Source organism: Rattus norvegicus, chromosome 2 (genome assembly GCF_036323735.1).
Source record: "Rattus norvegicus strain BN/NHsdMcwi chromosome 2, GRCr8, whole genome shotgun sequence".
Classification (NCBI taxonomy): Eukaryota; Metazoa; Chordata; class Mammalia; order Rodentia; family Muridae; genus Rattus; species Rattus norvegicus.
The window spans coordinates 212734282-212759645 of record NC_086020.1 but is presented as its reverse complement, the minus strand read 5'-3'; the positions used below and the strand labels follow the sequence as shown (position 1 = coordinate 212759645).

General features: G+C 42.0%; 1 protein-coding gene and 1 long non-coding RNA gene across 5 annotated transcripts in view; one reads left to right on the top strand and one right to left on the bottom strand.

Moving 5' to 3' along the window:
* Nucleotides 1–15020, bottom strand: part of Arhgap29 (Rho GTPase activating protein 29) — a 72085-nt gene extending 57065 nt beyond the window's left edge. Inside the window, exons 1-3 of one of the 4 annotated variants that reach the window (XM_039102436.2) lie at nt 14855–15020; nt 6773–6841; nt 6231–6318 (exon numbers count right to left, since the gene is read on the bottom strand). The gene's annotated coding sequence lies outside the window, so the exon portion shown is untranslated. 4 annotated transcript variants of the gene reach the window in all.
* On the top strand, nt 13990–24036 carry LOC108350286 (uncharacterized). Its single transcript, XR_001837021.3, has 3 exons — nt 13990–14322; nt 22917–23144; nt 23783–24036. It is a non-coding gene; the product is annotated as an uncharacterized LOC108350286 (long non-coding RNA).
* The last annotated feature ends 1328 nt before the right edge of the window (nt 24037–25364 follow it).

Genomic DNA, 25364 nt, shown 5'->3' with positions numbered 1-25364 from the left:
CAGTATGGCTGCCAAGCTTAAAGTATTCACTATCTGTGCCCAAAAATTCCAAAATATTCTTTGAAACTATAGGCAAAACCCAGGAAATCATTTCCCTGACAGACCCAGAAAAGAACCAGAAAAGAACACACTGGCAAACTGGGGGACAATTAACTTTTACTCTTGTAAGAGCTCGCTAAAATAGAAAACGCAAGATAAAACTGAGGGAAAATGTAACAAAGTTTTATCAAGATTATGTCAAGAACTCTTATAAAATAAGTAAACTCATAATAAGTAATGAAGGAATACTTTATAGAAGGAGATAGGGAAATACAGACTTGGAATAGTGTTTGATAACTGAAAAACGCACATTTAAACTAAATCAAGAAATTTAAATTTCTGCTAAATCAAAATGTTACATGTTGTTGAGGGTGTACACCAACAGAAACTGCAGTACAGCACTGCTACACAAGGCACACAAGTCACAGGAAAACAATCTGGCAGCTTCTTAGGTAAATTTTCTCACTTACACACCTAAAAGAAATGAAAACACGGGCTGGAGAGATGGCCAGTAGTTAAGAGCACTGACTGCTCTTCCAGAGGTCCTGAGTTCAAATCCCAGCAACCACATGGTGGCTCACAACCATCTGTAATGGGACCTGATGCCCTCTTCTGGTGTGTTTCAAGACAGCTACAAATATGTAAAATAAATAATTCTTTAAAAAAAAAATGGTCCCATGCAATAGAAGAAGACACTTGGTGTTGATCTCTGGCCTCCACATATACACATGTATGTGCATCTAGGCAACATATTACACACACACACACACACACACACACACACACACACACACACACACTCTTACATTTAAAATGTCTTTTAACAAATTCTTTTTTCTCTAAGGCCAGAGAATAAATGGCACGTCTTGCATCTGATTTTTAAAATACTGTGAAAAGCCAGATGTGGTAGAACAAGTATATCTCTGTGACTTCAAGATCAGCTGATCTACAAACTATGTTTCAGGCTAGCCATGGCTAAAATGGAGACTGTCCAAAGCTAGCTACACTGTAAGCAAAAGCATGACAGGTGAATTAAAGCAAACCTATATAATGCTGTGTCTGAAAGTCCCTGGAACTCTGCTTACCCTTTCCCTAGTATGTTTACAAGGGCTGGAGAGATGGTTCAGCAGTTTAGAGCACTTACTGCACTTGAAGAGGACCTGAGTTTGGTTCACAACCATTTGTAACTCCGGTTCCAAGCTATATGTTACCTTGTTTAACCTTCACAGGCTCCTGTACACATGTGATACACAGACGCACACCCAAACATATGTATAAAGTAAATATTCTGAAAGCATGTTAAGTATCCATTATCCCTCAAAAAGGGTGACTGGTATTTAAAAACTTTTTCAAGAACACACACTGACACATGTCTTAAGAGAAAGATTATTACCTAAGGAGGTCGCATCATCCAATGTTGACTTGTAAAGAGGTGGTTCATTTCCTTCTCACAGCAGTAATAAACATTAACAATAAAGTCCTAACCCTCCACAGAAATCTTTATTATAACAGAATGACCGGCTAACTAGCCTTGTTTCTTTATCCACAAATATAGGTGGCTCGTGACCACACTGGAGGTGAGTGGGAAATTTAAAAACGAACCAACAAAATACTCAAGCAAAGGAAACAGCTCTGGATGCTCTAAAGCAGAACTGGATCAGTGGCATCCTGGTATGTGGAGGAGATAACTTGCAATTCTGCCCAGGAGGGTCCTTCCACTCTGTATTTACTGAAAACTCATTCTCTGGGTCTTCAAACTCATACAGAATACTTCTTTTCATTCTCTCCACTAAAAATAACCATCCCTCTACTTTCCCACAGGACATTCAACACACTTCTTTCTTTCAGTGTGCCCATAACATGGTGCCTTGGGCTATATTCCATATTGTCTATTGTTACTCAATAAATGAAAAGGTTCTACCGGGCTCTATCTAGCATGATGGAATGTCGTTGGATTTTCTCAGGGAATGCTGGATATTTTATCAGTGTCACAAAAATAAAAAACCTTCCACAAAGTTTTCTGTGCAAAAGCAGCCTTTACAGAGGAGATATGAGGCTGGTAATTTGGGTATATGCTCTATTTCAAGAGAAATGGAAATAAACAGCATATATATATATATATATATATATATATATATACACACACACACACACACACACACACACACACAAACACACACACAAACACACACAGTGTTTTCTTCTCAGCCAAATTTCCACTTTCTACTATTTTAGGGATTGAAACATTTTCTATCTGGGCCTGCTTACTTGAGTTCACTCTTAAGCTTCTCCAATCGTGAGAGCAGAGCTACAAGCTCTGTAGGGTATTAAGGCTTAAGTGTCAGGACACTTAACTTGTACAGTACTTGAAGTATTTCTAAGTAGGCATTTCTGGCAAACTGCCTCAAGAAATCACGAAAGAAAATGACCTAAATCTCGTGTTGGGCCTTATTTATTCCTTTTAACTATTCCTTCATATCTAAATCTGAAATCTTTTTCATAGAGAGGTAACCCTTTGCCCAAATTCAGTAAGATGGTAACATGAATTCCCAAATGAAAAAAAGAAGCAGGTAAACAAATCCTGCTCCACTGTGGTCTTTGAACTTTTGAAAAATACTTAACATTTCCCTTCCCCTTAAGACACACTGTCAGAACATGTTAAAGACCCAAAAGAACACTGTGTGAAACCCAATCCTTGATCCCCACAGACGGATAGTGGGTTTTGTTTTTGTTTTTAAAGAGAGATAAACTCTTGTCAAAAAGGCTCCAAGACCAGGAGCCTTGCACGACTCGGTTTTGTGGAAACAAGTTCCTCCAGGGCACCGGGTTTCCATCAAAGACTAAGTCCTGGGACATTCTCAGCAATAAAACTTTCAGGGGCAGGCTCCCCTGGTGGTAACTGTAATCTCTCAGTTTATCAATTCCTAGTCTGCAAGGCGCACGGTTTACCCTAGGGCCACAGCTGGAATAAGGGTGACCAGAGCCCAAGGAATGCAAGGAGGAAAGTGACAGAAACGCCTGGGAAGGGGGCAGGGCATCAGAGGGAAGCGGGGTAGGGGGTTGTCTGACAAACAGCGGGCTCCAGGACAGAAATGCCAGAAGGAAAAGTGAGGACAGGGCCGGAAGAGTTCCTCACGGTCCCTCAGCCTCCTGCATCTGTCACAGTGGAGTTTGTGAGAACGCCACCAAACTTCCTAACCCAGTCCCCGCAGGAAACACAGACGTGAAGAAAAGCAATGGGGAAGCTCTCGCAGTCCTAGTGCCTCAGGCAGGCACCAGAGGTGGCTGGGAAAGGGCCCGGGGCTGCTGAACGCCCGCTGACGAGACCTTGGATAAGGACGGTCAGTTCGGCGAGCCGCTGCCCGACCGCCGACGCCGATCCCCGCACGGGCACGCCGATCCCCGCACGGGCACACCGATCCGCGCACGAGCACCGGGGTCCGCAACGTCCCTTCCCGCTCTTCAGAGCCCTTCGTCCCCTCCTGACTCTCACTGGTGGAGGGAATTTCAAGCCCAGAGCACCCGGCCCTGCCCGCAGCCGCCTCCGCCCTGCGACTCCCGGACCCCCCGACCCCAAAGCTCCTGCCAGCCCCGAGGCACGGCGGGAGACCGCGCCGCCTCCCCTCTCTCACCGTGGGGCTCCATCCCGCGACCCGGACGCCTATCACTCACGGCCACCGCCCCCTCAGCGGGCTGGAGCTCGCTGTCCCCATCCCCCACGGCTGGCCTGAGGACTTGGGTCGAGGAGCCGCCGCCGCCGTCGCCACCCCTGCAGCTACCGCCACGACCGCGCCAGCCGCGGACGCGACGCCCCGCCCCCGCCTCGCACCCCACGCCTCACGCCTCACGCCCTCCTCGGCCCGCCCCTGAAGCCCTCCCATTGGTCCGCGCCCTAGGGGGCGGGGGTCACCGCTGAGGGGGCGGGGCCATAACAGGTGCGGGTGGGGCAAGACGTGCTCAATTCCTCGGAGAGGGGCCTTGACCTGACCGAGGTCCCAAAGTCCCAGTGTACTGGTTGGCAATCGGACCCACCAAGGGAAAAGTCACTCTTTCTTAACTCCAAATGAGAACCACTCCTCTGTCCTGGTTTAACTTGGCCAATTTTTTCAGGAGTGCACTATGAATACTTTCCTGTCAGAATTTTAGTCTTGAACTCAGTTTAGTTGACTTTCTTGCTCCTCCATCCTTTCTCGTTTCAAAACCAAATTTATGACTCATTTTGAAACTTCCCTACCCTTCTTTCTTCAGCTGTCATTTTCTGAAAACTAAATTACTTAATTACATCAGCTATTATGCACAGTATCTGGCTACATAGATGTGTTAGATAAATGTTAACTACACATCCCTCTAATCATACAACACATTTCTTATCATCAAATGCTCTAGAAAATAGGACTATTAACGTGGTTGATGGGGATACGCAACAAAAAAAGAATGTTGCTAGATGTTGTGTTATATATCAAATATGGGGAGGGAAATGTATAGAGTGTTGCGCGTCTAACTTACACTTAAATATCAAGAAATGTTTTCCCTCTTGTTGATGCAGAGACATAATTCTCCCTGGATATTAATCGACAAATAGGTAAACTTACAAAATGCATCTTACCTACTTTTCCTGTTGCTGTGATAAAATACCCTGATCAAAGCAATGTAAGGAAAGGTTTTCTTTAGCTCACACTTCAGAAAAATCAAAGCAACAGGTGCTTGAAGCAGTTTGTCATTTACATTCACAGCCAAAAGAAGAGAACAAAGAATGGATATGAATCCTCAACTCACTTTCTCCACTCTTCTACAGTTCATGATCCCTTGCCCAGGGAATAGTACCACCCACAGTGGGCAGGCTACCCCACTTTGGTCAGCATAATTAAGATAACATCCCACAGGTACACTCAGAGGTTCATCATTCAGGTGATTCTAATTCCCATCTGTGGGATCACAGTCTCCAAGAATGGAGTCATGTGAGGCAAATTGAATGCTCTTGAGAAAATTCCCAAGAAACCAAGAATCTTGTGACCTCAGTTTCTATAAAAACACAGAATTGAAGCCAGTGGTGGTGGCAGCCTTCTTTAATCCTAGCACTCAGGAGGCAGAAGAGGGCGGATCTCTGTGAGTTCAAGGCCAGTCTGGTCTGCACAGAGAATTCTAGAACAACCAGGGATACATAGAGAAACACCATCTTCAAAAACCAAAACCAAACAAACAAAATATACCACAGAACTGTTCTTGGATTCTACTTTCATACTTCTAAATGGACCGAATAGGAGTAAGCTCACTTCAGTTTATTCACTATAACTGACTCGTTGTTTGTTTGTATGCCTCTGTGGAAAAAAAAAACATGTTTGCCACATGTGTCATGTCTGCCACATGCCGCTTGCCCGTGTATGATTTGCTCTGTGTTTCCTCTTAGCCCTCAGAGCATAAACTGATGTGCCGCATAAAGTAGGCTATTGCCCGAAACTTTAGCTCATTTATCCACTCAATTCTCCCAAGTCCCACTGCCTCCAGAGTAGTGACCCTGACCTGTCGATAATTAACTAGCACAAAAGGTATTTAGAAAAACTCCTCAACTTCATGTTTCTCTTTAATCTTCTTTCTAAACACATAGTAGATACATTTGCCTGTCTCTTTCTCTTTCTTGGTTTTTTTGAGACAGAGTTTCTCTGTGTAGTCCTAGCTGTCCTGCAACTCTGTAAAACAGGCTGGCCTTGAACTCACAGAGCTCCACCTGCCTATGCCTCCGGAGTACTGGGATTAAAGGCACGTGCCACCACCATCTGTCCATAAAGTCTAATAAGTAACTGACAAAAATGAAGATAAGAAATCTGATGTCTTATAGGGATGACTGTGTTTTCAAAAGCATCTTAAACATTAAAGGTCAATATCATACCTCCATTAGATTCTCAAAAATGTCCCAGAATATGCCCTGAATCATACTGTAAAATATTATAAATATTTGCTGGTTAAAGTGACTCATGATCATGCTTTGAAGGCCAGGAATAAACAAACAAAATTAGAGGAATAACTGGGTATCATGTTTTTAAAAAGACAGTTAACCACCATATTACTATTTACAATTTCAGTATATATGGATAACTCTGCTCATTGATTTGTTCTTTGTTTCTTTTATGATAAAGGATAGCTACTCCACTCGGAAATCATCCTTTTCTCCACCTTAAAATCAAGTTACTTACTGCTATGATGTCTTTTTCCTGTAGTCCCAGCAGTAGAGAGGTTGGAGGTGTGGAGGCAGTAGGATTGGAAATTCAGGTCAGCCTGGCACTGAGGAAGAAAGAGATAAGGAACGTTGGACTGTTCATTTGGGGTTTTGGTCACATATTTTTAGAAGCGCTTGTATTGAGTAGATGCAGTTTGGGTCCCCACTAAGTAGCCTCCGGAGAAGTGTTGAAAGAATGATCAGAGGATCCAGAAATAAAAATTCTTCTAGGACTATCTAGATTCTATCATTTCCTCAAATATTTATTGAATACTTCTAATATGTCAGGCATTGTTCTAAGTATGACAGGTATATTAGGGGACTTTAACTCCACTTTCAGTTTCCCCTCAACCATGATTAAACACTTGGAAAAGAGGAAGAAGCAGGAAGGGGTGATCTCACCAGCAGGTCCCCTATTCTGCTGCTGCCTTGCTACTTGAGAATTTAGAAAGAACGAAGAAAACCTGACAGGCCACAGGGCACACAAAGGCTTCAGATTCCAAAGTGGACAAAACTCACCAAACAGGTTATTAATCTTGATTCGATGATGGTTGTAACTGAGAAGCAAGGAATCAATCAGCTCACGTGCTGGAAATGAATGTGAAAGACATTGCGAATGTTCACAGATGCTGCGCCATCATGGGGAGACATGGGGAGAGGAAACAGACTAAGAACAATAAAATTAAATAAAACTTAAGAGAGGATTCACATACACTCACTTTAGGTTGAGTTATTAGCATTGGGATTAGATTACAACATTATTTTTCTGTTATATGCATTCCTGTAAAACTTAGAAAACAATTTTAAAAATTTAAATTGTGTGTGTGTGTGTGTGTGTGTGTGTGTGTGTGTCCGCGTGCCTTTGTGTGTATGAATGTAGTACTCATGGAGTCCAGTAGGGGGCATCAGTTTCCCCTGGAAGCCTGAGTTATAAATTGTGTGTGTGTGTGTGTGTGTGTGTGTGTGTGTGTCCGCGTGCCTTTGTGTGTATGAATGTAGTACTCATGGAGTCCAGTAGGGGGCATCAGTTTCCCCTGGAAGCCTGAGTTATAAGTTATTAGCTGCTAGACGGGGTGCTTGGAACCTAACTTAGGTCTTCGGATATTAAGAAGTGCTCTTAACCTCTGAACCATCTCTCCAGCTCCTTTTATAGAACTTTCAGTGACATAAACCTCTATGTTCTTGCTTAAACCTAAGTCCATGTATAATGGTGTACTATTCCTAATCCCAGGGCTTGGAAGACAGAGGCAGATAGTCAGAACTTAAGGCCAATCTTTACATAAGCTAGATCAGTGGGCAAAAAAGTTATATATATGTATATATATATACACACATATATATATATGTATATATATATATGTATATATATATATACACATACATATACATACATACATATGGTCAGTGGCCTTAAAATGCAATAATTAACAACAACAACAACCAAACAAAACAAAAACAAAACCACACCACACAAAAAGCAGAGTGGTGGTGGTACACGCCTTTAATCCCAGCACTCAGAATGTAGAGGTAGACAGAATTCTGAGCTAGCCTGGTCTAAGAGTGAGTCCAGAACAGCCAAGGCTACACAGAGAAACCCTGTCTCCCAAAACAAAAATAAAAGCAAAAGATACAAACCAAAAGGAGCAGTTATGTAACCTTTGTAAGCAATCATCACTTAACCAAACATCCTTGCTCTGTGCTAGACACAAAATAAATTTTGCTTCTCATTTCGTAAATTATGGTCTTCACAATCTAATACAATTTTTTGTCAAATTTTAGGAATGAAAAACTGAGGCAAATAGTAGAAGCCTAATTTTTTAAATTTCTTCTGTGTTGTTGGGACTCAGACTTAGGACCTTGTACATTCCAGGAGATAACTCTACAATTGAGTATACATCTTAATTCCTGCATAAGGAAAGGATTTCTGGAGCTGGAGAGGAAATGGCTCAGCTGTTAAGAGCACAGTTGCTCTTCCAACGGACCCTGGTTCAATTCCCAGCACCCACATGGCAGCTCACAATTGTCTGTAACTCCAGTTCCAAGGCATCAACACCTCACACCGATAAACATGCAGGTAAGACACCAATGAGCATGAAAAAAAAATTAAAAAAAAAAAAACTTGAAGAGGATTTCTGCCTGACTTGAGGAAAATTGATACTTTTTTTTTTTTTTTTGGTTCTTTTTTTCGGAGCTGGGGACCGAACCCAGGGCCTTGTGCTTCCTAGGTAAGCGCTCTACCACTGAGCTAAATCCCCAGCCCCAAAAATTGATACTTTTATAGAGATAAACGAGATACCTTCTCCTGGGAAGTCACTCCTATCCTACCTTTGGCATCCCGTCCTTCCTGCCCTTCTGCAGATCCACACTAGGCTCCTCTCCTGTAGTTATGTGGGCTGCACCCCTGTCCTTAGCCTGTCCTCCACGTCAGTGACATGCTACATTGGCACTCAGTGCTTCTGTCTCTGATTCAGTGAGTGGCGCTCAGTCATGCCACTCACTCCTTTACTGATGATACAAAGTTGCACATATATACATAATGTCTACTAGGCGAGGATGTGTGATTGGGAACTTCTGTTCCACGATAGAAGCAACTCTGTCTGTTTTGTTATTGCTGTGTCCCTAGATCCTGGAATAACACTTGCAATTAACCAATCAGTGAGATGTTTTGTGGAAAATAGTGTTTTCCTTTGGGAAGGATCAATTTTAATCATTTAAGAGAGTCATATTGCTGTGATAGGTGATTTTTTACGCTGGCTACAATCATCAGTGTAATAAATAACACATGCCAAGTTTATCTGAAAGAGCCGTAAATAACTCCAGAATCTGAAATGATTTCCTTCTTCCTTAAAGCAGAAAGGTGAAACTGTACTGCTATTGTCTCCCTTTCACCTACTCCACGAAATGTTAGCTAGCTCAGAAGGCAAACAGAGCTACCCCTACCCTGCGAATCTATTCGCAAATCCTCTGGAAGATGGTCAAATGGCACCTGTTTTTCCACAACAGAATGTCACAGTTTTCTGACTCAGAGGCTGTGAGACTACATCTATTCCATCTCCTGTTATTATAAGAAAGCCCCCGTTCTGCAGAGATCACAGGTTAGTAACTAGACTAAGTTGACTCCAACCAAGAATGGGACTCCTTCAATACTGACTGACTGGGTAGAGCTTTAAAATCTCTGTAAGTCTATTATACTACAGCAGAGCACCCATCTGAATAGTTTAATGTGTAGGCTATATTAACATGCTTAAAGATAAAATTTGTTCTATAAATTGATTCCTATTAATTTGGAGGTCTGACTTAGTACTTATAATTGTATATAGGTTCATTATGTTGTATAAACAGAGTCTGCTTAATTTTGGTGTATGATTTTTTTATTTGTTAGAAAAGATTTTTTAAATAACAAAGCTTATTTTTTTCTTTTTACTGAAAAAAGACTTTTTTCTTATATGTTTTATCCACATTATAGTTTCCCACTCCCTCTACTCCCACCAGCTCCTCCCCACCTCCAGTCCCATATAGATCAGCCCCCTTTCCATCACTCATTAGAAAACAAACAGGTTTCTATGGAATGATAAAATAAATAAGATAAAACAAAAACTAACACATCAGAACTAAACTAAACAAACTGGAAGCCATAATAGATACACAAAGGCCATATAGGGTAACAAGAGAGAAGAAGAAGGAGAAGAGAAGGAGGTGGAGGAAAAGGAGGTGGGGAGGAGGTGGAAGAGAGGGAGAAAGAGAGGGAGGAAGAGGGGGAACAGGAAGAAGAAGGAGGAGGAGAAAGAGGAGGAGGAGGAGGAGGAGGAGGAGGAGGAGGAGGAGGAGGAGGAGGAGGAGGAGGAGAAGAAGAAGAAGAAGAAGAAGAAGAAGAAGAAGAAGAAGAAGAAGAAGAAGAAGAAGAAGAAGAAATATGTAATAAAAATAAAAAACAAGATTTTTTTAAAAGAGCACTTGGGAGGCAAAGGAAGGCAAATCTCTGAGTTTGAGGCCACCCTGGTCTATATAGCGAGTTCAAGGACAACCAGGGCTACATAGAGAAGCCCTATCTCAAAACAGAAACAAAACTCCCCTTAAATACAACAACAACCAAATGAAGAAGAAAGAGGAAGAGGAGGGGGAGGAGGAAGAGGAAGAGGAGGAAGAGGAAGAGGAGGAGGAGGAGGCCTGAACCCTGCCGCAGCATTATGAGACAAGGAACTGAGTTCATTTTCTGTTGGAATCTACTGCTGGGCAGGAAACCTACCCTTAAGAGTAGTTTGTTTCCCCCAGTGAGACCCTCTAGAAGAAACTAATAATAAAGATTATTTTTTAAAGTAGTACCAAAAAAAAAAAAAAAAAAGTCCTAAGAAATGGGTGGCTTAGCATAGAAACAATGAGAAGCTGGATTTGCTGTTAAATCAGAAAGTTCCCCTACAGCATTCTGGAACACACACACAGCACCTACCATCTAAGGGCAGGCTGGCTAGCTGCAGGAAAGAGTAAAGCCCAGTGGAAACATTGCCAATCTCTTTATCTACTCACTGAGCAAATACTGCTGAGCCTTCTGAGAAACAATGCTACCACAAGTGATTTCAATGAGTGTTTATCTTCCGAACTTTATATTTATATAGGGGTGACTGCCTGTGGTGTGCTTGCCAGAGGATTGGGAAGTAACTGACTGTAAACGCTGAAAACTGTTTGATTTACAAATCTGCTTTTGAGTTAATTCAAGAGAACATTACATTTGATCACATAAAAGAATTATTGGCATGATTCTTACTCTACCGTCAAGGTACCTGGGTTTAGATTATTTTGTTCTGAACTTATCTCCATAGTTGACAATGTGGGACTTAAGTGAGAAGAAAATGTAGGAGATCATGGTGCCACATACCTGTGAGGCCAGGACTCCAGAGGTTGAGGCAAGAGAATCTAGAAGTCAAAGCTAGCCTAGGCCACATGGCCTTGTCCATTTTGGGATATAGTAAGATTCTACTTTGGGGGCTGGTCTGGGGTCGGGGTAGGGGGAGAACTATTATGAGTTAATAAATTAAAAAAAAATTCTACTTCAAAGATACTAAAAATCTGAGGTTTTTATTTCAAGGTTGTGGCTTTAAAAAAAGCAATCAATAAAAAGAAGCAAACAATACTGATTGGTTTTCGGGGGCAGATTGGCATCCTTAACTTCATGGTCCCGGTGCTGTATTTAGTGGGAAATGTTTGACACTGTGCTGAATTTTGTCCAGGACTGCATAGTCCCCGAGTCTATGAGGTCAGAGACATACATCCTGCCAGCCAAACGCCTGATGAAACAGCTGTTGGGTAACTTCGCTGAAACCGTCTGCCAAGCATATGCAGGGTGGGGAGCAGATGGAATAGCCAGGCATCTAGACAGCACGCTGCTTCACTCAGGAAGTGCCCTGAAGCAGACAGCAAGGTAACAAGAGCCTTAGGATTGAAAGATCTCTCCTGGGAGATCATCTGGGTTCCTTCTGGGTAGTGACTAAAAGGCAAGAAAAGTAACTAAAAGTAATCTACCAAGAAATTAGACCTAAGAAAATGAGTGGACTGGTAGATGCTTAAAGACTTAAAAAAAAAAAAAAAAGTATAAGACTAGTCTTGAACACCCAAACTCGGTGTAATCAGCTGTTGATGCCAACAGTGATGTTTTATTCATGAATTGGAGTTTGAGGTGCCAAGGGGTTTGGGAAACTGGGGGTAACCATTTATTTATGAAGAAAGTACTATGAGCTGAGCTGTACTCCTTCAAAATTCATATCCCATCTCATTCTCTAGTACCCCAGGATGCTATGATAGTATAGCTGGAGGTAGGGCTTTTAAAAGAGTATTTACTTGAAAGTGGGGTCTTTGTGCATCCTAATTCAGCAGCTGCCACAAGAGCTCATTGGGCTCGTATGACATTAGGACTCAAGACACCCGGAGAGCAGACCCAGAGAAACTCATGGAGAAGGCAGCCATCTGGGAACCTCAGAAGAAACCAACCATACCAGCACCTGAACCTTAGACTTCCAGCCTCCAGAGTCATGAGAAGACATGTTTCTGTGTTTAAAGGACTCAGGCTGGGATACATTATCATGTCAGTACAAAGTCAGTTCTAGTCAGTAGGGCTTTAACAATACTAGCATCTGTGGTGTCTGTCTACCTGAAGAGACCCTTCCCTACCCTGTAGAGACATTAAGTCCAGTTGCACTGGATGTTACCATGATCTAACCCTAGAAATGGGGCATGTCCTCTGTCTAATATGAGCCACAGTGAGAGGGCCAGGGTGTGGCCCTCCTACTCTGGGGTGTGGGCCAGGACACAGCACCATGTGCATAGCAATGCTGTTATTTACATCAGAAGGCATGAAGTTTACCAGCCTGGCACTCCGTAGGTCTTGGCATTTTGCAGGGCGAGGGAGTTGAGTTTCCGCTCAAACCTGAAGAGGTGCCCTAGACTCTTAATTTGTATGCAACTGAGGAAGATGTGACAACTTCTTCCTGACACTGAAATGGGCATGTGGCTGGTTAATAGAAATATTCTAATAGCCAAAATAGAAACTCTATTACAGTATTTGGGTCCTAATAAAACTCAGTAAGTATTAGATATTTTTAATCTTTTTTTTTTTTTGGCTCTAGGGAACAAAGTCCTTTTATATACATTATCTCAGTTAATCTTCAAAGAAATCCATGAAATATCACTAATTGTTATCATCCTTATTCAATTCAGTATAAAAGAATGAACTACTCACTCAGTGTTGTACAAGTTAATAGCATAGATTATTGTCCTAGACTTGGTTACCTGTCTTTTTCTGTGGGGCTTTCCCAATGTACCCTAGATTGTTAGTTCTATTTCACTCTATAAACTTGAAACGACCCATTTCAATCACCCAATGACATTTTTGGTATTCACCAAATACTGTAACAAGCAAGCTTTAATATGTTCATCCTAAAAGATACAGGAATGAATATTTTGTACATTTAAATAGTTGTAGGAGAACACTCTAGAGTCTCTTCATTAGTTACATCCCCATCACCTCCTGATCCCAGCCCTGGGTTCAGAATTCCTTGAGGGTGAACGGTTAAAATGGACTTTCTCTTCCATAAATGCCGTTTCCATTTAACCAGTACCTGAGAATATACTTAACAGTACCGATCTTCATATCGCTCGTGATTTATTTTACCTTAAATGTGTATCTGTAGGGGTAGGAGACAAGAACAAAATGCATCAAAAGCATTTGGATTCACGGGAGATTCACAAGCATACCTTTGGAGCACAGTCCTCTAACTGAGTGGACGATACTGCTCAAGACTGGGAATTTTCAGAGACTCAGTTTACATCCCTCTGAAACCCATCCTTTCGGGATTCAGAAGGCATTTAAAGAGTCTTACAATGTCTCCAACTGTAGCTATGACATATGTGACATAGCCTTGTGATACATGCCTAAAAAAGATGAGTAAATAAACCACGAGTGATGGTAGATCACTAATGACATCGCATGCCAGATTGTTCTACTGTGAATTACATCATATGCCTGATGACGACTGAGGGAGCCCCAGATGTAATAACCTATTCTGCACCCCTTTTCTTCTTAGAGAAGGGGGAACGTGATAGAAGCATGTATCAGAGACATTAGATTCTAGAACATTCTCTGATTTCCCTGCTTAGAGAACATGGCTGCCATGTAGCCCATATGAAAGGGCTTTTGATATACTACAATAGACAAGAACTCTAAGAGGTTCTAGGGATGATAAAAACAGGAACCTAGGGAACAATAACCTGAAACAATGGGTCTGGGTTCCGATGAACTCAGCCAAATATCCAGGGTAACAGCTTAATTCTTTACTCATCACAGTCTCAGCCAGCCTGGGCTATAAAGTTGTTACTACTCTACTTTTCTCATGGGGGATCTGGGGCCAGTCTGGACCAAGTCACCTAGTAACTGGCAGAGCCAGGACCTGAAGTCTTGTCAGTCTTGACTCAAAGACTCCACCCATCATACACACTGCTTCCAACACAAAAGGAACCAACATTCTCTGTCCTTGGGCATTCACCAAGGGTTCCACCAAAATTAACCAATTTTTCATTGGGTAAGTCATTTTGAACCCTCGACACCAAGAAATGGCAAACTTTTGACCCTGGGTTTATAACAAGACATTTTCTTACTGTTTTTCTTTTATTTGGGGTTCTAAACCAGAAGCCTGGGTGACTAGGATTGAGAACAGCCATTTAGAATCAAAGTGTCAGTTAGTGATAAGCAACGTTCATCTACATTTCAGAGATAAAAGTAAATTAATATATCATCAGAGGGGGGTTTTACTATTATATATTTATTCTCTGTCTCTCTCTGTCTCTGTCTCTCTCCATCTCTCTCTGTCTCTCTCCATCTCTCTCTGTTTCTCTGTCTTTGTCTCTCTGTCTCTGTCTCTCTTTCTCTCTCTGCCTCTGTCTCTCTGTCTCTGTCTCTCTCTCTGCGCGCGCGCGCGCGCACACACACACACACACACACACACACACACACACACACACACACACACTTGCCCTGTCTATCTGACCAGCTGTTGAATCCTTTGCTCTCTTGGAATTATTATTCCAGTTTTCATTTCCTGGTCTCATTTTTACCTCTGGCAAGTGCTCTTGCTCCAGATTGGGTGGGCTGTGCACTGGAGAAGAATCTCTCACTCTTTCAGTTCCTGGAATACTCATAGCTGCGAAGAGTTGGCTTCAAGCCCCTCCACCCTACCATTGCCAGATTCAACCAGATCTCCATGTGTTCCAAGGGGAGTCCATCCACAGGATTGTCAGGGTTTTATGACATAATCTATTAAGTAAGTTCTACCAAAGAAGAAGGGTAGTTACCAGTAGCAATAAGGACTTGCATTTAAATAGAAGGGCTTGGGTAGGGATATTGTAGCAGAGACACTGATATGAGTGAAATATAGAAATCAGGGACACGGACACAGGCAGTGTTATTGAGCAGAAGCCATGAGATGGAATGAAAAATAAAGAAAGTTGTCTGTCAAGTCAGGCACAGTAGCAGCATAGACCAACAGCAACTGCATCATCATAAAAATGGCACAGCAGGAGTCAGGGCAGCTGATGCTATATCCAGAGGCCCAGGCTGTACTGCATCCAAAAACCACTTCTACTTGTCAAAAGATGTGATGCCTGGGTTAGGACAGGCTATGAATGCCGTGTCAAGTATTTCCTGACTTCCATAGGGTCTCATGAGTCCTTCATCCCCACCCATGTATGTCCACGGTCCTGCTAACCAAGGCAAGAATGTCTCTGTTCTTGAAACACCAGATCACGAATTCTACCTTCTGCCAAATATCTTCAGGGTTCACTTTTGCAACCCTCTCAATGATCCTAAGTATACAAGTGGTTAAGGCAGTAACTCTTGGCCACTCCTTTTACAATTCCCCACCACACACACACACACACATTTTGCTGCCCACTGTAGAAGCCCCGCCATGCTTCTATGTCAATGTACAATGGCACCAACCACATTTAGTATAGATTCATTTCTATACTTGAGCACGATGAAGTAACGTATACTTACAGATGTGTGTTTGGCTTTACTGTGCTACGTGAACAATATGCACACACTTCTACATCAACACGATTAAGGCAAGAGTGAAAGAAGAATTCAGTAACTTAAAAATACAATTCTGTGTTCTGTGCACCTTGCTATTATTTCCTGAAACCAAGAACAACAGTATTCCAAAGGCATTGAAAACCATGTAGACCATACGCACATGCCCTATATGATTATGAAGTGCCATCGAAGGAGGCAGAGCCCTTCATGTAACAAATGCCATCCCTTCTCTATTTCCCCTTGGGTATTTACACAATATGCTTTTATTTTCCATTTAAAATTATACAGATTTATCTTAGAAAATTGGTGAGCATTCTAAAGTAACCCATCATATTGCTACTTAAAATAGTGATTATTAAAGTGTTACTATGGTTACTTTAGAACTTATATTTCTCCCTTTGTGGATATTTTTAATGTCTCTACAAAATTATTCTTCATTTGTCCTATATGACATGTTTTGAAAAGTGATGCAGCGGGAGGTAGTGCCTTCACGGGTCAGGTCTAGTATAAAATGAAGTTCATTTGGAATGTGGGGAAGGGAGTAGAGGCAGAGAAAGAAAGGGGACAGAGAAGGACAGTAAGAGAGGAGAGAGAAAGAAGGGGAGAGGCCAGTGTGGGGAGAGAGGAAGAAAATGCACGGGGTGGGGAGGGACAGAGAGAGAGGAGGAGGGAGAGGGGAGGGGGAGGGGAGGGGGAGGGGGAGGGAGAGGGAGAAGATGTAGAGTTCTTTTATAAGCCAGGCTTGTACCTGACAGTTGCTAGGTAACTGATGGGCAGAGCCTAGAGGAAATGCTAACTATATACATATACATATACATATACATATACATATACATATACATATACATATACATATACATATACATATACATATACATATACATATACATATACATATACATATACATATACATATACATATGCCATGTAGTCCTTCTCTTGCTTCTCGTGGGCTCTTGAGTTTACTCTGGGTAGTCGCACATTATAATATTCTGTTAAGATGACATGTGCTTTCCCTGCATCACCCATGGACGCTCCATTTCCAGGGCCCATGCTGTCTTCACTCATTTCTACTTCCTATTATACTTCCTAGATATTTAGTGTGTAGACTTTTAAAGCTCCAGTCGCCCTATGCCTGGTCTTTGCCGGAGGCCACTGACATGATCCTTTTCTGCTTTTCTGTGACTTTGATAGCTATGACGTGGCTACACGGACCGCCTTTCCTTAGCTCAGCTCTCTCGTTGCCACTTCCGCCCAGCTTCGCTCCAGACTCGATAAAGCCTACTCACTTTTACTCAGCGTCTCTTCCCAGCATGCTCTGGGCCATACACTGCAGTCCGGTGAGAAACTGACACTTCAAGTCCTTGCTTCAGGATATTGAGAGAGTGTGTTAAACGTGCATAGAAGGACTATGGCAGTCTGCCAGTTTCATCTTAATAAACCCATTTCACTCCCCCAGACATACTTTCTCTGCCCTACTTCTAGTTTGTCCTTCCTGCTTTCCATTTATTTAAGCTCCATTCCTGGCAACTTGATAGAGCTGCCCTCTGGCCTCTGGCCCGCCATGATATCCCAGCTTCACGCTTGGCTCTTCTCTTCCTTGGTGTTGTTCTCTTGGCCTGGCTTCCATGATCTATCCATAATCAATCTGGTAAGCACGGCCTGGCATTCCTGAAGGTTCTGCTTCCTTCTACGATCTGGCTCTCCTGTAGAAGGTGTATGGATAGGCTGTTTTTAACTCCATCAAGTTCTGTTTTCTCCTACGAAGGTAGGACACCTCTTGTAAAAGAATGTGGAAAATGGGGAAGGTTTACCTTTGAGGAAACCTTGAGAAACAAGCCTTCAGTGACTGCATAAAATGCTTCCCGAACTCTAACGACCTCTCTTAGACCTTCAGTTAATTCTCTCACCCCTACTCCTGACTTTCTTCAGGAGCAGAGGAAGCAGGTGAGGAGATAATCAAAATCCAAAAAGCTCATCTCACTGAAAATAAAGTGGGAAGAAGTCGCCCAAGGCGGGATCAAAGCTAAGGTAGAAATGGTTACTCAAAGGAGAAATGGCAAGGGGGAGCCCAATGCTTCAAACTGCTATGTAAATGTATATTTACAACCACAGACCTGTGCTCCTCTCAAGCTTGGTCAGCTAAACTTAGGTTTACAGCGGGCAGCAGTTAATGCAGAGAAACAGTGGGCTGAGGTGCTGAGCATAAATGACTGGCAGGGTGTGACCTTAAATGGGACATCTCTCTGAGCCTTTTCACCCTCCATCCTGGCTCTAGGACACTGGGGAAGAGGAGGCAGAGAGAAAAGTAAGATCTGGAAGAATGCTGTGAAATGTGGTCTTCTCTGACATAGCTATTGCTTGTATGAACTCACGGCATGTGTGATTGTCTGCGAAAGACCTACACAAGATCTAGCCAGTTCAATTGTGTATCCCTACTTCTACCTGAGAAGCTACTGACAGTTGGTAGTTGTTAGAGGGGCAAAATGTATTGTTATCTGGGTGTGCGGCTCCATGCTCCAGTGATTGACCGCACACCCATGTGCATCTGAGAAGTACTGCTTTCTCATTAGTTGGTTAGGTTTTTTTAGAAAGAATAAGAGGAGATGAGGTTGGGAGGAGGACGTGTTGGAGTGTCTTATTTAGGTTTACTATGGCTGTGATGAAACATTGTGGAGAAACAATGTTCCTCTTGGGAGGAACAGGTTTGTTCCACTTACATTTCTAGGTAACAGTCTATCACTGAGGGAAGTCAGGAAAGAGGTCGAACAGGACAAGCGCCTGGAAGCAGAGGCCATGGCAGACTGCTGCTTACTGCCTTGCTCCTTATGGCTTTCTCAGTCTGTTTTCTCATAGAACTATCAGCACAGGGGTGGTCCCACCCACAATGGGTTGGACCCTCACCCATCAATCATGGTTAAAAAAATGTTCTACAAACTTGACTACAGTCTGGTCTAACGGAGGTAATTCTCAAGTGAGGTTCCCTCCTGGCTCATGACTATAATTGGTGTCAAGTTGACATAAAATTAGACAGCATAGAGGGGGACTCAGAAAGAAATGAAGTTGGATGTCATTGTATTTCATTGTATTGAAGTAGGACTTTTTTTTAAAACTAAAGAAAAAATCAAATAAGTAGAAAGACGAGGTGTTTCCAGTGGAACAGGGTTCAATTCCTAGCATCCATATGACAGCTCACACTTGCCCATGACTTTAATCTGAAGGTTTTTTATGGCCTCTGTGGGTATCAGCCATGTACACTGTACACAGATACAGAAAAAAAATGAGCACATAAAACTTTTAAAAGTAAATAAATTGGGGGGAGGGCGGTAATGGGGGGAGGATGGGGAGGGTAAGCCCATATAGAAGGGGAAGGGGAGGGATTAGGGAGATGTTGGCCCGGAAACAGGGAAAAGGAATAACAATCGAAATGTAAATAAGATATACTCGTTAATAAAGAAAAAAATAAAATGTAAAAAAAAAAAAGTAAATAAATTGAAATGGAAGTCAACACACAAACTTCATCCCATGAAGCCATTGTTACCATAATACCAAAGACTAAGAGAAAATTATAAATCAGTTTTCCTGTTGAACATAGATGCAAAATTTCTCAATAAAATTCTTACAAGCCAAATACAAAAATACATTGAGATCACATACCATATTTGTGTTGGTTTTATTCTAGGGGTCCAACATCTACAAGCTAGGGAGGGTAATACAACACTTAGACTTAAGGGTAGAAATCACATGATGATCTCAACAGATGTGGAAAGACCTTGAACAGAGTTCAACATCCCTTCATGATGAAAGCCCAAAGAGAGTAGCACTAGAAGGCCTCTCTCTCTCTCTCTCTCTCTCTCTCTCTCTCTTTTAAAAGATTTATTTATTTATTATGTCACTGTCTTCAGACACACCAGAAGAGGACATCAGATCCCATTACAGATGGTTGTGAGCCACCATGTGGTTGCTGGGATTTGAACTCAGGCCTCTGGAAGAGCAGTCAGTGCTCTTAACCGATGAGCCATCTCTCCAGCCCTAGAAGGCATATCTCAACATAGTTCTGGTGATAGATAACAAATACACAGCAGAGCTTTCAATGGGATTATGAGTCTCTCTAATGATAGAGGGACTCTGAATACTGAGCTCAGTGTGCTAACCTGAGACCTGACAATAATAGCTCCTTGTCACCCTTTCTCTTCTCAACTCTATTCTTCTCTCTCTATTTTGTGAAGAGAACTCGTTAGTGCTATGGACTTAGCCTCTTTCCACCTGTGTCCTGGAAGACCAGAGTGTGGGGCAACAGGAGAGGTAGTGAGAACCCCGATTCTAAAGAAAACCCTGCAGGTAGAGTATTTGTTAGCCCATCTTAGTACATTCACAGTAACTTACTTCTTCCTAAGTCAAACTTTGTGGTTGCTGTCAGCTTCCACAGGCTCATGCAAATCAACTATTTATGGCCAATAACCAATCCTTATCTCCTGGAGGAAGCACTTTCACTGACAGTCTTTAAGCTTTACAGTTTCAAGCAGACTAGTAGATGTAAATTGACTTGCCTAAGTCACATGAGTTAATGGTAGGGCCAAGCTAAGAGTTCAGATGTTCTTCCCTCAGTCCAAGGTTGATTCCACAATTCCATCACCCCTTCCTCAGATTTACTCATCCTTGGTTTATGCAACACTGTCTCTTGAGTCAAAATTACTCCCATAGCTTAGAAATAGATAGGATATTCCATTAGCATTTCCCTTTTTGGCTTTATACAAAAGGGCCTAAAAATAATATAGCCTATTAAAGTGCAGGGCCTTCCTGGGGCGATCTTCTGCCCTCAAGAATTGTGTTAGTAAACCAGCATCCCAGGAATCCCCAAGTAATATACCCTCAATTGAGATGCATCTGCAATTGGATAGTGAAAGTATAAAATCCAGTGGGAGACTCCATGGATTCAGAATGGCAGTTCTAACTAGATAAAAGTTCATTGAGATGTATAGACTTTGGATCCGGTTAATTTCAATGTGTGGTGGTTTTTATTTGGTGTGGTGGTTTGAATAGGAATGCCCCCCCCCCAACAGGTTCATATTCATGAATGTTCACGGCATGATGCTACTTGAGAAGGATTGGGAGGTGTGGCCTTGTGGGAGGAAGTGTGTCACTGGAGGTGGGCTTTGCTTTTCAAAAGCCCAAGCCAGGTTCAGTGATTCTCTCTTCCTGCTGCCTGTGGGTTGAGGTATAGAACTCTCAGCCACTACACCAACGTCTGCCTCCTTGCTTCCTGCCATGACTAAATCTCTGAAACTGTAAGCAAGCCCAACTAAATGGTTTCCTTTCTAAGGAATGGTCACGGTGTCTCTTCACAGCAATAAACCTTTAACTTAGACGTTTGGCTTTATAATAAAGTTTATTAAAAATTTTGAAACATGCACCCATAGCTCTGATTCAAAGGTTATCATGTTACACATCTGGAATGTGAATTATGGTAATGAATACTCTGGTGTGACTCATACTATGTTCTAGAAACAAATAAACAGTGTCATTGTCAAATCCGACTGACGGTTCTTTTCCACTCACATGAAGAGTCACTTCATATGTGTTTCACCTCCCGTTCTACACATGAATGGATTAATAAAAGGTGCAGAAGTAAGCAATGTAGCAAGTTAGATAGTAAATCCTATGCCCATTAATCTGGGTTCACAGCCTGAGCTAACCACCTGTGAATTGGTGAGCTTGGGTAAATTATGTAACCTCTTCTCATTTACATATGAGTGTTATTTAAAATTGTCACATGAAATAATCTATGAAATACATATACATACATTCATATGACCCAGCCTTAGGTATTTTGCTAAAACAATATAAAATGGACTAATAGATAATACTTGATATATTGAATTCATAGATATCCACTTAACTAATTTCTTCCACTTCAAGATTTTGTTCAAACCTCACCATCTCTAACCATATAACTATCTAACTTACTATGTAATTATATTTTTTGCCTGTTTTATATAGTCAAAACTCTCTGTCTTTGTCTCTCTCTGTCTCTCTCTCAGTCTCTCTCTCTCTCTCTTTCTCTCTTATGTCTAGAAAGTATCTGGATCTTAGAAGTTCAGTAAGTTTATTAGCTATTGGCTGAGTGAATTAATTAGTATATTTAATTAAATGGTTTCATGTGATACAAAAAAAATAGAAATCACCAGGCCATACCTCCATCCATTTTTTCATATTTTCTGCTACATTAAGCTAACGTTTAGTAATGGCTATGTTTTCATATGTGCAAAATATAACTATAAATGCATACACATACACTATGTAGGAAGGTTGTATTTTCTTTATGCAATAACTTAATCCTGTCAACAGAGTATAATCTTTTTTTCCTTCCTCTATTTTGAGGCAATGTTTATTTCTAAAGAAATACAAGTTTCATTACATATTCCACAGACCAAGAATGCCCCGGGGTGAAAGTCCAGAAAAAGCTCTTTCTCAAAACTCCCAGAGTCAATTCGAGTTTTGGCCCCAAACCCAAATGGCCTCCGTCCCACACTGAACCATTTGCCACGGAACTTGAAAATGGTTGAAAGTGCTTTTGAGCTGCACCCAGAAGGAAGCAGCCTTTTATCTAAATCAAACCTGTGGACTACTACTTAGCCTTGGAAGGGGACTTGATTCACTTATTCATAAACATTCACTCAATTAGCTCACTTCCTACTCTTCCACAGGCATGGAGCTACGTCCTGGTTATCTATGACTGAAGGACAAATTTCCTTCTTTAAAGGATTCTAAATTCAGGGTAGTAATCAACAAGGAAAAGGGACATTACGGACCCTCCTGGACTCTGTCAGTGTTTGCCCCCTGCTGAGCCTCGATGATGCCTATGAAAGACTTTGTTCTCTTGTAGGAACATCCTGGCCTTCCTGTCTGCCATAGGAGGTAACTAACACCTGAACACTAGATCTTTTGATCTCAGCTTTAGTTTCAGTTTCCATTGCGTTTCTACTTAGTGGTTGCGGTATATATTCTGTGTACCCAGTAAAAGCTTTGGCAATCATTTTCTTGAAGCATGAGTGACCTGAGTCTGTTTCTATTTAAATCTCACAGGCCTGTGCCTGGTTCTCAGTATCCTGATGATGCAGGCATCGTTAAATGGAGGTCCCACCGAGATCAGGTAGAGAGGAGTACCTGAAAAGATCGTCCCAGGAAGCCGGCCGGCGAAGGAGGGACACATTGGAGAAAAATGGGCCAGGAAAGGCCTCAGTTGGCAGGATACAGAAGGAGACCGCGGGAATTGAAAGCACATGCAAAGAAAAATAAAGATTTGAGCTAGTGGTGAGTAAACCTTGTGAAAAGGGACAAGGTAATAATGGTAAAGTGTTTTTGTGTATGTGTTCTTTTATGCTTTTAGTCTTTGGTCCCTGACTAGAGAAAGCACTCCCAGTATCAGGCAGCAACTAAGCAGGTGCTGCTCTCCTTGGCAGGAGACAATCCTTCTGCCCAAATCTGGCTCAGCCCTTATGAGAAGCAATTAACCCAAGACGGGCAACTCTTTGGGACCAATCCTCACCTAAGACAGAGGGCTCTGAGACTGGCAGAGTTTCTCAGAGACGGACAAGAGATTGGCATCTCAAAGTGTCCTAAGACAGGCGCTGCTTAATAAAAAATAAAAAAGGGGGACTTGTTGGACTCTCCTGGACTCAGTCAGTGTTTGCCCCCTTCTGAGCCTCGCTGATGCATGTGAAAGCCTTTGTTCTCTTGTAGGAATATCCTGGCCTTCCTGTCTGCCATAGGGGGTAACCACCTGAACGCTAGATCTTTTGATCTCAGCTTTAGTTTCAGTTTCTGTTTTTCCATTGTGCTTCCACTCAGTGGTTGGGGTATATATTCTGTGTACCCAGTAAAAGCTTTGGCATTCATTTTCTTGAAGCATGAGTGACCCGAGTCTGTGTGTTTCTTTTTAAATCTCACAGGCCTGCTCCCAGTTCTCAGTATCCTGACGATGCAGGCATCGACAATGCAGTGCACGTGTCTTTCCAAAGCTGACCAGAGGATACTGAAGGAGCTCCATAGGTTAGCACATATTCACTCTGTAATTCACTCTGTTTGCCACTTAGTTTGCCTGTGGACAATTAAGTTTTCAGGTTCCAACCAATGCTGTTGTCTGCTCTGAGGTGGCAATTGCCTGTGACCTAAAGGGAAGAAATCAAGTGTATTGCTGATGTTATTGCTACTATTATCATCATCATTTTGTGTGTGTGTGTGTGTGTGTGTGTGTGTGTGTGTGTGTGTGTGTAGTATATGTACAGGTGTAAATGTGTGTGTTGACCAAACTGTCAACAGCCCTTGTTGTATTACTATTTTGAGACAGGGTCTTGCTCTGAAGCCCCTAGAACTGGCCTCCAACTCTCCATGCAGCTCCATCTTGTCTTGTACCTGATGTAATTCTCTTGTCTCAGCCTCTTAAGTGCTGGTATTACAAGTTTAAGCCACCAGACCTGGATAATCACTGTAGTTTTATAATGACCTGAAGAAAAAAGAACAATCTACAGAAAGGTCTTATTCATAAAGTAATGTGAGTTAAAATAATGTGTAAAACTCAAACTAACAGAAGAAAAATGAGGGCAGCATCTCGAACACATGGGCACTGGAAAAAAAATTCCTGAACAAAACACCAATGGCTTATGCTCTAAGATCAAGAATCGACAAATGGGATCTCATAAAACTGCAAAGCTTCTGTAAGGTAAAGGACACTGTGGTTAGGACAAAATGGCAACCAACAGATTGGGAAAAGATATTTACCAATCCTACAACAGATAGAGGCCTTATATCCAAAATATACAAAGAACTCAAGAAGTTAGACTGCAGGGAGACAAATAACCCTATTAAAAAATGGGGTTCAGAGCTAAACAAAGAATTCACAGCTGAAGAGTGCCAAATGGCTAAGAAACACCTAAAGAAATGTTCAACATCTTTAGTCATAAGGGAAATGCAAATCAAAACAACCCTGAGATTTCACCTCACACCAGTGAGAATGGCTAAGATCAAAAACTCAGGGGACAACAAATGCTGGCGAGGATGTGGAGAAAGAGGAACACTCCTCCATTGTTGGTGGGATTGCAGACTGGTACAACCATTCTGGAAATCAGTCTGGAGGTTCCTCAGAAATTTGGACATTGAACTGCCTGAGGATCCAGCTATACCTCTCTTGGTCATATACCCAAAAGATGCCCCAACATATAAAAAAGCCACGTGCTCCACTATGTTCATAGCAGCCTTATTTATAATAGCCAGAAGCTGGAAAGAACCCAGATGCCCTTCAACAGAGGAATGGATACAGGAAATGTGGTACATCTACACAATGGAATATTACTCAGCTATCAAAAACAATGACTTTATGATATTCATAGGCAAATGGTTGGAACTGGAAAATATCATCCTGAATGAGGTAACCCAATCACAGAAAAACACACATGGTATGTACTCATTGATAAGTGGCTATTAGCCCAAATGCTTGAATTACCCTAGATCCCTAGAACAAACGAAACTCAAGAC